The 9983-nt window shown below is 47.5% G+C and overlaps 1 protein-coding gene across 2 annotated transcripts in view; it reads left to right on the top strand.

The window, feature by feature from the left end:
- The first annotated feature begins 1845 nt into the window (after positions 1-1845).
- Positions 1846-9983, top strand: part of LOC115098066 (septin-4-like) — a 91888-nt gene continuing 83750 nt past the window's right edge. Inside the window, exons 1-2 of one of the 2 annotated variants that reach the window (XM_029614367.1) lie at positions 1846-1937; positions 2292-2360. The gene's annotated coding sequence lies outside the window, so the exon portion shown is untranslated. The remainder of the gene's footprint in view (positions 1938-2291; positions 2361-9983) is intronic. The other variant, XM_029614368.1, reaches the window with a different exon arrangement.

Below are 9983 nucleotides of genomic sequence, written 5' to 3'. Positions count from 1 at the left end.
CCATGCACTGGAAGGCCGCTGAGGCCATGTGGCCCAACCCCTTAGGGCGCTCGTGCCTATGCTTCTGCTCATTGAGCCAGTGGCAGGAAGTTCCTGGTGGTGCCTCCTAATGACAGCAGCAGTTCTGCCCTATAAAGGGCTGGGGTCTTCACTCCTCCAGCACCTTGGCAATAGGTCAGCTTCTTTGAAGTAGTGCTTTGCCTCTGTGTGTGCTGGTTCCTGGTTTTGCTTCCGTCCTGAGTTCCTGAGTTCCTGTAGGCCATCTCCTTGAATTCCTGTTCTCCATTTGGTCAGTCTTCGGTCCGTGTCTGCAGTCTTCAGTGTCTTCGTCCCTGTTTGTGCTGCTCCTCACCCTTCATCCTTCTCTCCACTCCTGTTGCCCTGTGGACAGATTTCTGGCTTTGACCTTGCCCTGGACTTTGACACTGATCCTGAACTCCGCCTGCCACTGACCACTGCTTGGATTCTAACTTGATTGATTCCACTGCCTCTGACCCTTGCCTGGTTCTGACTCTGTTGTCTGCTGCCTGTCTGACCTGTTCCACTCTTCATTGCTGGCCTGTTACGTCCTTGCTTCTTGGATCTTCGTCTCCACAGGGGCCTGCACCTAAGCCCTGCCGCCCCAGCACCCAAGGACTCAACCTACGGTGAGCGAGGGGCTGGTATTGGTGAGGCTCCACTTGGGCACCAGCACCAGCCAGCTCCACCTGCCGACAGTAGGGACCTGCAGGCCTCCTCACTGCAGGTAGCTCCAATTCTGCTTCGGCTCAAGGGTCCACGTCTGCAACGGTTCTTGAATACTTAATAACATTTATTGGAATGATGAGCAACTCAACACTCACTGTGACAAGTCACCAAGAATAGTCGTACAGACTATTTGTACTATCATACAGCAAGTCCCCTGTTCAATCCTCATGTCGGGTTTTCTGCTCCAAAGTAGTCCAGGGTTGGAGATGCTTCAGAGGCAGCATTCATGGCCCTCGGAAGGGAGGGAGTCAAGGTTACTGCTTAAAGGTGACACCCAGGGGCCAGATTCAGGGCCCATGATAGCAGCCTTCTGGAAGGAACCCTGACCCAGGACCAATACCGCAATGACTAGACTAAATGCAAGGTGAGAGGGGATATAAAATAGACAAACCCCCCCCCAAATCCCTGGATAGTTATGAATGAGGAATCATGTTGCCATATCCCAGGCCTTGTTCTGACTGAACTAGAAATACAATGGACCAGGAGGAAACCACTCAGTTAAAATTAAAAAAAAAACAAAGGAAAAGAAATATATATAGTGTTTATATGTGTATATATATATATAATGTCCCTCAATTTCAAGTTCTATAACACAACCAGCTCAATTAACTGCTCGTTGTAAATATTTCAAATGATTTCAACCTTTTCTTTTTTCCTTCCGCTCCCAGTTTAAGCATCCCTGTTTTTTGTAACTGCTTTCTTCCGCACTACAGTTCATGTTTGTTTTTTCTTTTATGCACCACTGTTTTATTGTAAACCAGCATGATGTGAATTTTATCATGAATGCCGGTATATAAAAACCTTAAATAAATAAAAAAAAAAAAAAAATATATATATATATATATATATACACACATACATATAAACACTGTCATACCACCAACAAAACTACATCAGTCCTGGAAAGATCATAAGGAATAAAGATATGACCTCCTTTTGGTCTTATTCACTGTAACTTCATACATGTGAGTAACACATGAGCCTACGTTCTGTGTCACTCAAGCTCCACATTAGAACTTTGCATTTGAAACGTCTGTTACACTGGAACTGACTGTGATGTCACGTGAATTCTGTTTAGCCTTCACCATTCCTACCCCTCCTGAAGCAGAAAACCTCACCTGATGGGGGTGAGAGAAGTCTTTTAGTCTAGGGTAAACTAGAGGTGGGTTCTGACATTCATTCCTCCTGAGGTAAGTTGGGGAAGGGTGGTTTTCCCACAGTAAGCGGAGCTGGGGGTATTCATTCCTCCTCAGATAAGCAAGGGAGCGGTAGTTTTCCCATAGTAATTAGAGCTAGGGCATTCATTCTTCCTGAGATTAACGGGGAATGGCTAGTTTTCCCACAGAACGTGGAGCTGGGACATTCATTCCTCCTGAGGCTAACAGTGGAGAGGTAATTTTTCGGTGTTTGCTAATTATTTCATTTCCAGCAGTTTCAGCCTGTAAGTTACACCCACTACACTGCGTAAAGTTGCTGAAGTCTGTGTGGAAACTAGTCTGTATCAGTCCAAGGTAAAGGTTTGAACTGTGTCATCTGTTTTGCAGACATAACAATATGAAATCAGCTTTTAAACTTCTAGCGGACAAGGGAGTCCCCACATGGCTTATACCTAGGTAAGTGTTCTTACATTGGAGAAGGAGGAGGAATAGACACAGTTATATTAGAGTCTATTTGGAGGGCCTCAGATTTACGGGGTCAGACTATCCTTTCTCATAAATTGGCAGTACTTTGATATGCTGAGGCTGTTACTACTGAGCATCTTATTAAGGGGAGAGCCTGGTTCCATTCTGCTCAAGGAACACTCTGCATCAGAATAGGCTCCCCCTTCCCAGAATGTTCCCCAGTTCCTAACAAATCTAAAGCCCCCTTCATCATCATCTCATCCATCTATTGAGATGTCTCTGGGATCCTGTGTATGGAACGGAGAGCATTTCTGAGATTGCAACCTGGAGGTTATGAATTTAAATTTTGTACCCAAGAGCCTAAATGTAACCTTAAGAGCCTCTCTCCTACACCTTCCTATGTAATTGGTACCCACATGTACCACAACAGCTGGCTTCTCCCCAGCACTCTCTAAAATCTTGTCTAGGTAGCGTGTGAGGTCTGCTACCTTTGCACCAGGCAGGTAAGTTACCAAGTAATCCTCATGCCCACTAGCTACCCAGCTTTCTATCTTTCTAATGATCAAATCACCAATTACAATGGCTGTCCTAACCTTTCCATTCTGGGCACACAGCCCTGGAGACACATCCTCGGTGCAAGAAGATAAAGCATTCACCTGGAGGGCAGGTCCTAGCTACAGGATCACTTCCTGCCACACCAAGGTGATGGTCTTCTGCCAGTGACCTTGCCTCTCCAAAGCAGCACAAAGGCTGCCTGACTTGAGTTGGGACCGCTCTACATAGTCCCTGCAAGTCTCCTCTATATATCTCTCTGTCTGCCTCAGTTCCTCCAGGTCTGCTACTCTAGCCTCGAGAAATCAGACTTGTTCTCTGAGAGCCAGGAGCTCTTTGCACTGGGTAGACACATACATCATCTCCCCAACATGTAAATAATCATCTATGGAGCACTCAGTTCAAAAGCTTGAATTGCCCCCAACTCGCTGCTGGACTTCTGTCTGCATTTTAATTTTGTTGAGTTGATAAAGTTTTAATACATGATTAATGAATAGTTATGTCTCTCAATTTTAGGTTTTTTACATTTGACTAGAGTTTTAAAATGTATTTATTTGGTGTCTTTTAAATCTGTTAGGCCCAATATTCAAAGATATCTGGTTATCTAAGTTATCCGGATATTACTTGTAAAGCCTGTTGGGTATGTGTACCCTTGTGGCTGATAGGTGATTGGTTCCACCTAGTGAGCAAGCCCACTAAGGCCAACCCGTCAGCTGACGGAGAGGCTCTGTGGTGGGACTGGCTGGAACTTCGCCTGTACCAACCCTGTTCCCTGTAGATTGAGCCCTTGGGTTCCAGAGGCTAGCAGAACTTAGGTACCCTAGGGCAATCTAAGGCATGGGTCAAGGCAGGCAGCAATTAGCAGATACAGTAGATGAGCCGAAGGGCAGGGCAGGAGGCAGCACGAATGAGGAATAAGCCAGAGGTCAGGGCAGGCAGTAAATAATGAAGTCAGGTCCGAGGCAAGAGGTCTGGTCCAGGCAGCCATCAAGGGAGGTCCAATCCAAGCTGAGGTCAAGCTAGAGAATAAAGCCGAGGGGAAGAGAGAAGGGAATACAGACAAGCAGGCAGACAGGGACTGACAAGGACAGGCAAGGAGAGGAACGGAGCTAAGGGGGCAAGGCAGGAGAAAGGCACGAACAGAGACAGGACAAGGAATGGACAAGACAGGAATGTAGGCGAGACAAAGGTGAAGCAAGACAAAGAAGTAACAACACGCACTGGGACACAGAGATGTCAGGAGACCTATTCCTGAGGCAAGGACTGGAAGGAAAGCAAGGTTTAACTAGGCAGGCGCCACCAGGGTTTTCCCATCACTATCCCTTTAAGAGCGGCAGCTTGGCACACACGTGTGCCTAAGGGACAGCTGGAGGAAGGGGAGGGCAGCAGCGTTCAGAGGGCATCGGAGCCCTGGACGATACCGCACCATTTTCCTGTTGTGTTGGAGAGGCCACGCTAGCATTGGGGTGATGCGTCGGTCCATGGGGCCTTCCTGTGGGCCAGCAATCATAACACTTATCCGGATATTACTTATCCAGATAACTTAGAAGAGATAGTCAGCTGCATAGCTGTGCTGCTGAATAGAACCAGTTAAGTTCTAGTTATCTGGATAAGTTATATCCAGATAACTTTAGACCTGCTCCAGGTCTAAATTATTTGGTTAACTTAACTAGATAAAGCTGAATATTGGCACTTATCCAGTTAAGATAACCAGATAAGTAGTGCCGCCCCGATCTGCCCATTCCTACTCATTGACTATCTGGTTACCTACCTTGCCGGATAAGTGACTTATCCGGTTAAATGGCGCCTGCTGAACATAGCCAGATATTCAGCAGCCACCACTTAGACAGATAAGTCCTACTTATTGGGCTCTCTGGCATTAAACGCGCTTTCAATATTGGACCCAAGATATTTCAATTTGATTACTAGGTGACTTATGTTAATGACCAGCAACAAGACAAAAATTAGTCAATCACTAAAATCAGGGTTAATTGTGTGTTATTTTAAATTACTAATTGACTCTTATTTTGAAGATTCTCACCATAATTGGGGTGCAGGTAATCAATATAACAAAAAAATGTGACAGAGGTGGGATGGGAGTTAGGGAGGGGGTAGGTGGGAATCAAACTAATGACTACTATTGACTAATTAACTAGGAACCAGTACTCTCATCTTCTTTGATCAAGTAAGTGACCTTTGCAAATTCACAATTCTAACACTGGCAAACACTAACATTTACTAGCACACAGAATAAATCTAAACTCATTTTTCCTGGAACACATACAGTCTTTCAAATTTATTTATGTTCTTATGAATACCATTTAACAACCAAACAATCAACTTGAACAATTTCAAATACAAAATAAAAAAGGAGGAATCAAACACAAGAGAGAGCTATTTTAGATTTAATGTTTAGTGGAATGCAGTATTTGGTGAGAACATAAGAACATAAGAAATTGCCATACTGGGTCAGACCAAGGGTCCATCAAGCCCAGCATCCTGTTTCCAACAGAGGCCAAACCAGGTCATAAGAACCTGGCAATTACCCAAACACTAAGAAGATCCCATGCTACTGATGCAATTAATAGCAGTGGCTATTCCCTAAGTAAATTTGATTAATAGCAGTTAATGGACTTCTCCTCCAAGAACTTATCCAAACCTTTTTTTAACCCAGCTACACTAACTGCACTAACCACATCCCACATCTGGTCCTTTTTTTATACAATCAGTAATTTGGGGAGAGGGGGAGTCAACACATTTCCACTGGGCAGGTATCATCAGCCTAATTGCTAGCAATCTGTCTTCTGTTCAGAACAGAAATGTCAGGGCATTGCTACAGCCCAACAGCAATAGTTGATAATTCAGATGCGGTTAAAATGTTAGGTTAAAATGTGGGTGGGTGGGCCCTGGGCCGAGGTGAGAAATGGTACTGCCCATGGACAGGAGCCCCGTGAGCCTCACCAACGGGAGGCGAGGTCTCAGCTGACGTCGGACACAGTTGAAGTCTAGAGTCTTTATTAAAGAGGTAGAGCAGCCCGTGGAGCGGGGGGTGCAAGAGTAAAGTCACACAGACACCGAGGTGCCACGGGTCTTGTGGAATGGGGGATACCCAAGGAGAATAGGTGGTACTGCAATGGTCCACGGAGCAGGGTACACAGACGAGGGTTCTCCATCAGAGACGAAATGGTAATGGTCCGCGGCAAGGGGTACACCGATGAGGTCCTCAGTAGAGATGGTAATGGTTCATGGAGCGGGGTACACCGGAGGGTTCTCAGTAGAGACAGTAATGGACCGCAGAGCAGGGTACACCAATGAGGTCCTCAGTAGAGATGGTAATGGTCCGCAGAGCGGGGTACTCTTGGCAGGAGTAGCGATGGTTCCAGGAAGCCCCGGGGAACGGGGCAGGCCAGTATCCTGGGTATCAGGCCCTCCAAGAAGTGGAAAGCCAGAGATGAGGAGAGGGCCTCAAGGAGCAGGTACACAGGGTGTCTCACGCCAAGGAAGCAGGAGCTGGAACAAAGGGTCCTCTGTGAGTGAGGTGGATTCAGCAATGAGGGAATTCGTTGCCAAGTCGTAGGTAGGCAGGGCCAGTCGGCTTAAATGTCCAGGAGGAATGACGTCATCTGGAGGGGACACCCCTGAGGTTCCCGCCATGACGTGCTTAAGACTGGCCCACACGCACCTAAGGGATTCCGAGGACAAGATGGTGGTCAGCAGCGTCCGTGCCATCCAGGGAGGCCTGGGAGTGGTAGGCAGGACGGCGACAGTTGGCAGAGGCCGCAAGTCTTCCCAACGGAGTCAATGTTGTGCAGAAAAAGGTGAGCAGGAGCAGTCGCAGCCATCTGCGACCGACGGGCGTAATAGTACTCCCTTCTTAGGGCCCCTCCCTTGGATTTTGGCTTTCTTGGGTGAGAAGCATGGAACTGTTTGATCAGCTCTTTATCAAGGATATTGACTGCAGGCTCCCAGCTGTTCTCTTCGGGACCAAATCCTTCCCACGAGATCAGATATTCCCAATGCTTCCCACGCTTCCTGATGTCCAAGATGTCCTCAACTTGATACGTATATCTTCCTCTGAGGCCAGAGGTTGGGGCTCAGGAGGTTTCTTGGAGAATTCAGATAGGATGAGCGGCTTTAATAGTGAAATGTGAAAGGCGTTATGAATCTTGAGCGATGTGGGTAGACGAAGGCTGTAAGTGACGGGGCCCAGCTGGCGAATTATGGGCAAAGGCCCGATGTATCTGGGAGCAAAGTGAGCTGAAGGCAGTTTCAAGTGAATAAAACGAGTGCTGAGCCACACCTTGTCTCTGGGGTTCAACTGAGGAGCTGCCCGATGATGGACATCGTAGAACTTCTTTGATTTCTGGGCGGCTTGCTGTAGAAGTTGTTTGGTGTGCTCCCACAGTTGGTGTAGCTCTTGAGCAGAGACTTGCGCTGCTGGAGAAGGTACAGAAAGAGGTATTGGAAGAGGAGGCAGATGCTGCCATCTGTACACTACTTGGAAGGGTGATGATCCGGTAGATGCAGACTGATGGGAGTTCAAGGCGAACTCGGCCCAGGGCAATAAGTCAGACCAGTCACTCTGTCGAGAGTTCATGTACACCCGAAGGAACTGTTTCAGCGTGCGGTTTGTCCTCTCTGTCTGATAGGCCGATGTGAGATCTAAGGCAATGTAGAAATTTTTACAAAGTGACATCCAAAACCGGGCCGTGAATTGAACACCCCGATCAGAGCATATGTGTCTCGGGAGTCCATGGAGGCAGAAGATGTGATGGATAAATAGTTTAGCTAACTCCGGGGCTAAAGGAAGACCAGGTAACGCCACGAAGTGAGCCATCTTCGAAAATCAGTCCACGGTGACCCAAATGGTGTTATTGCCACTGGAAGGGAGTAGATCCACAATGAAATCCATGGCTATGTGTGTCCACAGCTCACTAAGTGCAGGAAGAGGTTGTAGGAGACCCTAAGGACGGCCCCCCGCGGCTTCTGATGAGCGTAAGTGGGGCATGATTCCACATACGCTTAGGCGTCCTTCTTCATGGTTGGCCACCAATAGAACCTCTGAAGGGTGGAGAGAGTTCTAGCTTGTCTGCGATAGCCTGCAAGTAAAGAATCATGCGCCCAGCGGAGGATCTTTTTGCGAAGAGATCAGGATCCGTCTTCCCAGAGGGCACTGTGAGAGTGGCGGAGAGGAGTACTTTAGTCGGATCAATGATGTGCCATGAAACATCTGGAACATCATCTGTGGTGAAGAACGAGAGAGGGCATCAGCTCAGAAGTTCTTATTGACTGGCCGGTATCGTAGTAGGAAACTGAACCGAGTGAAAAAAGAGACCAGCGGTTAAGGCGTTGAGAGTGGTGTAGGTACTCGAGGTTGTTGTGGTCAGTGTATACTGTTATTTGGTACTGTGCGCCCTCAAGCCAGGGATGCCACTCCTCAAAGGCCAGTTTAATCGTCAGCAATTCCTTGTCCCCAATTCCATAATTACGCTCAGTTGGGGAGAAGCGTCAGGAGAAGAATGAACATGGGTGCAAAGTGTGGTTAGTTGAATACTGGCTGAGGACCGCACCAACACTGATGCCTGAAGCGTCTATTTCGACGATGAAGGGTCATCGAGGGTCGGGATGGTGCAGGCATGGCTCTTGTAGGAACACCTCCTTGAGCTCCCGGAAGGTGGACACGGCCTCGGGAGACCACTGGGAGAGATTGGCTCCCTTCCATATCATAGCTGTGAGTGGGCGGTTAATGTCGAATAGTGGTTGATGAACGACCTGAAGTAGTTAGTAAAACCCAGAAATCTTCAGAGTGCTTTAAGGCCCATTGGATGGGGCCAATCCCGAATGTTCTTAGTCTTTTGTGGATCCATCTGGAGCCCTTGGCTAGAGACCACATAGCCCAGAAAAGGGACGGATTCCTTGTGGAAAGAACATTTCTCCAGCTTGGCATACAACTGGTTATCCCTTAAGCGTTGCAGAACGTTGGTGACATCCTGGTGATGGCTCTGGAAGTCTTGCGAAAATACCAGGATATCGTCTAAACAGACCATGACACAACTGTACAGCATGTCTCTGAAGATTTTGTTCATCATATTCTGGAACACCGCTGGAGTGTTGCAGAGGCTGAACAGCATAACCAGATATTCAAAATGGCCATCGCGGGTGTTAAATGCGGTTTTCAATTTGTCGCCCTCGCGTATCCGGACCAAATTATAAGCTCCTCTGAGGTCCAATTTGGTAAATATCGTGGCCTTCTGGAACCTGTCAAAATGTTCAGGGATTAATGGCAGGGGGTAGTGGTCCTTCTGTGTAATCTCATTTAAGCCGCGGTAATCTATGCACTGCCAGAGGGAGCTGTCCTTTTTCCCCACAAAAAAGAACCCTGCTCCAGCGGGAGATGTGGAAGGCCGAATGAAGCCTTTTGCCAAGTTTTCTTGTATATATTCATACATGGCTTTTGTCTCAGTCAGTGAAAGTGGGTAGACTCTTTCTTGGAGAGGCTCAATGTTAGGCAATAAATTTATAGCACAATCAAATGAGCGGTGAGGAGGTAGAGTGTCTGCGGCTTTCTTTGAGAACACATCCTGGAAGGAGGAATACTGTGGCGGATGCCCCAGAATGGATGTTGTAGGGGCTAGGCAGGGTATCGGAGACACAACCTCCAAACACTCTTTGTGGCAGTAGTCACCCCATTGGGACAATTGTAGGGTGTGGAGTTTTAACCATGGCAGTCCAAGGACCACAGGATGTATAGCCTTGTCCAGTATCAGAAAAGAAATGGTCTCCATATGCAGAGATCCTGTGCGGTCGAATGGGGATCGTGGAGAAGGCAACTTCACCTGGTAACGGTTCGCCATGAATAGAGGAGAGTAATAATGGCGTCGGCATATGGATGGTGGGAATCCGAAGATGTTCCACGAGTTGTCAGAGGATAAAATTTCCACTGGCTCCGGAGTCCACCAATGCCAGGGTGTGAAATTCTTGAGCGTCCAAATTTATGGAGACAGGCAGAGTTAACGGAGGAGAGGGTGCGGTCAGGCCTAGGAGAAGTCCTCCGGCAGATCC

Source organism: Rhinatrema bivittatum, chromosome 8 (genome assembly GCF_901001135.1).
Source record: "Rhinatrema bivittatum chromosome 8, aRhiBiv1.1, whole genome shotgun sequence".
Taxonomy (NCBI): Eukaryota; Metazoa; Chordata; class Amphibia; order Gymnophiona; family Rhinatrematidae; genus Rhinatrema; species Rhinatrema bivittatum.
This window is presented reverse-complemented; position numbering and strand designations above follow the sequence as displayed.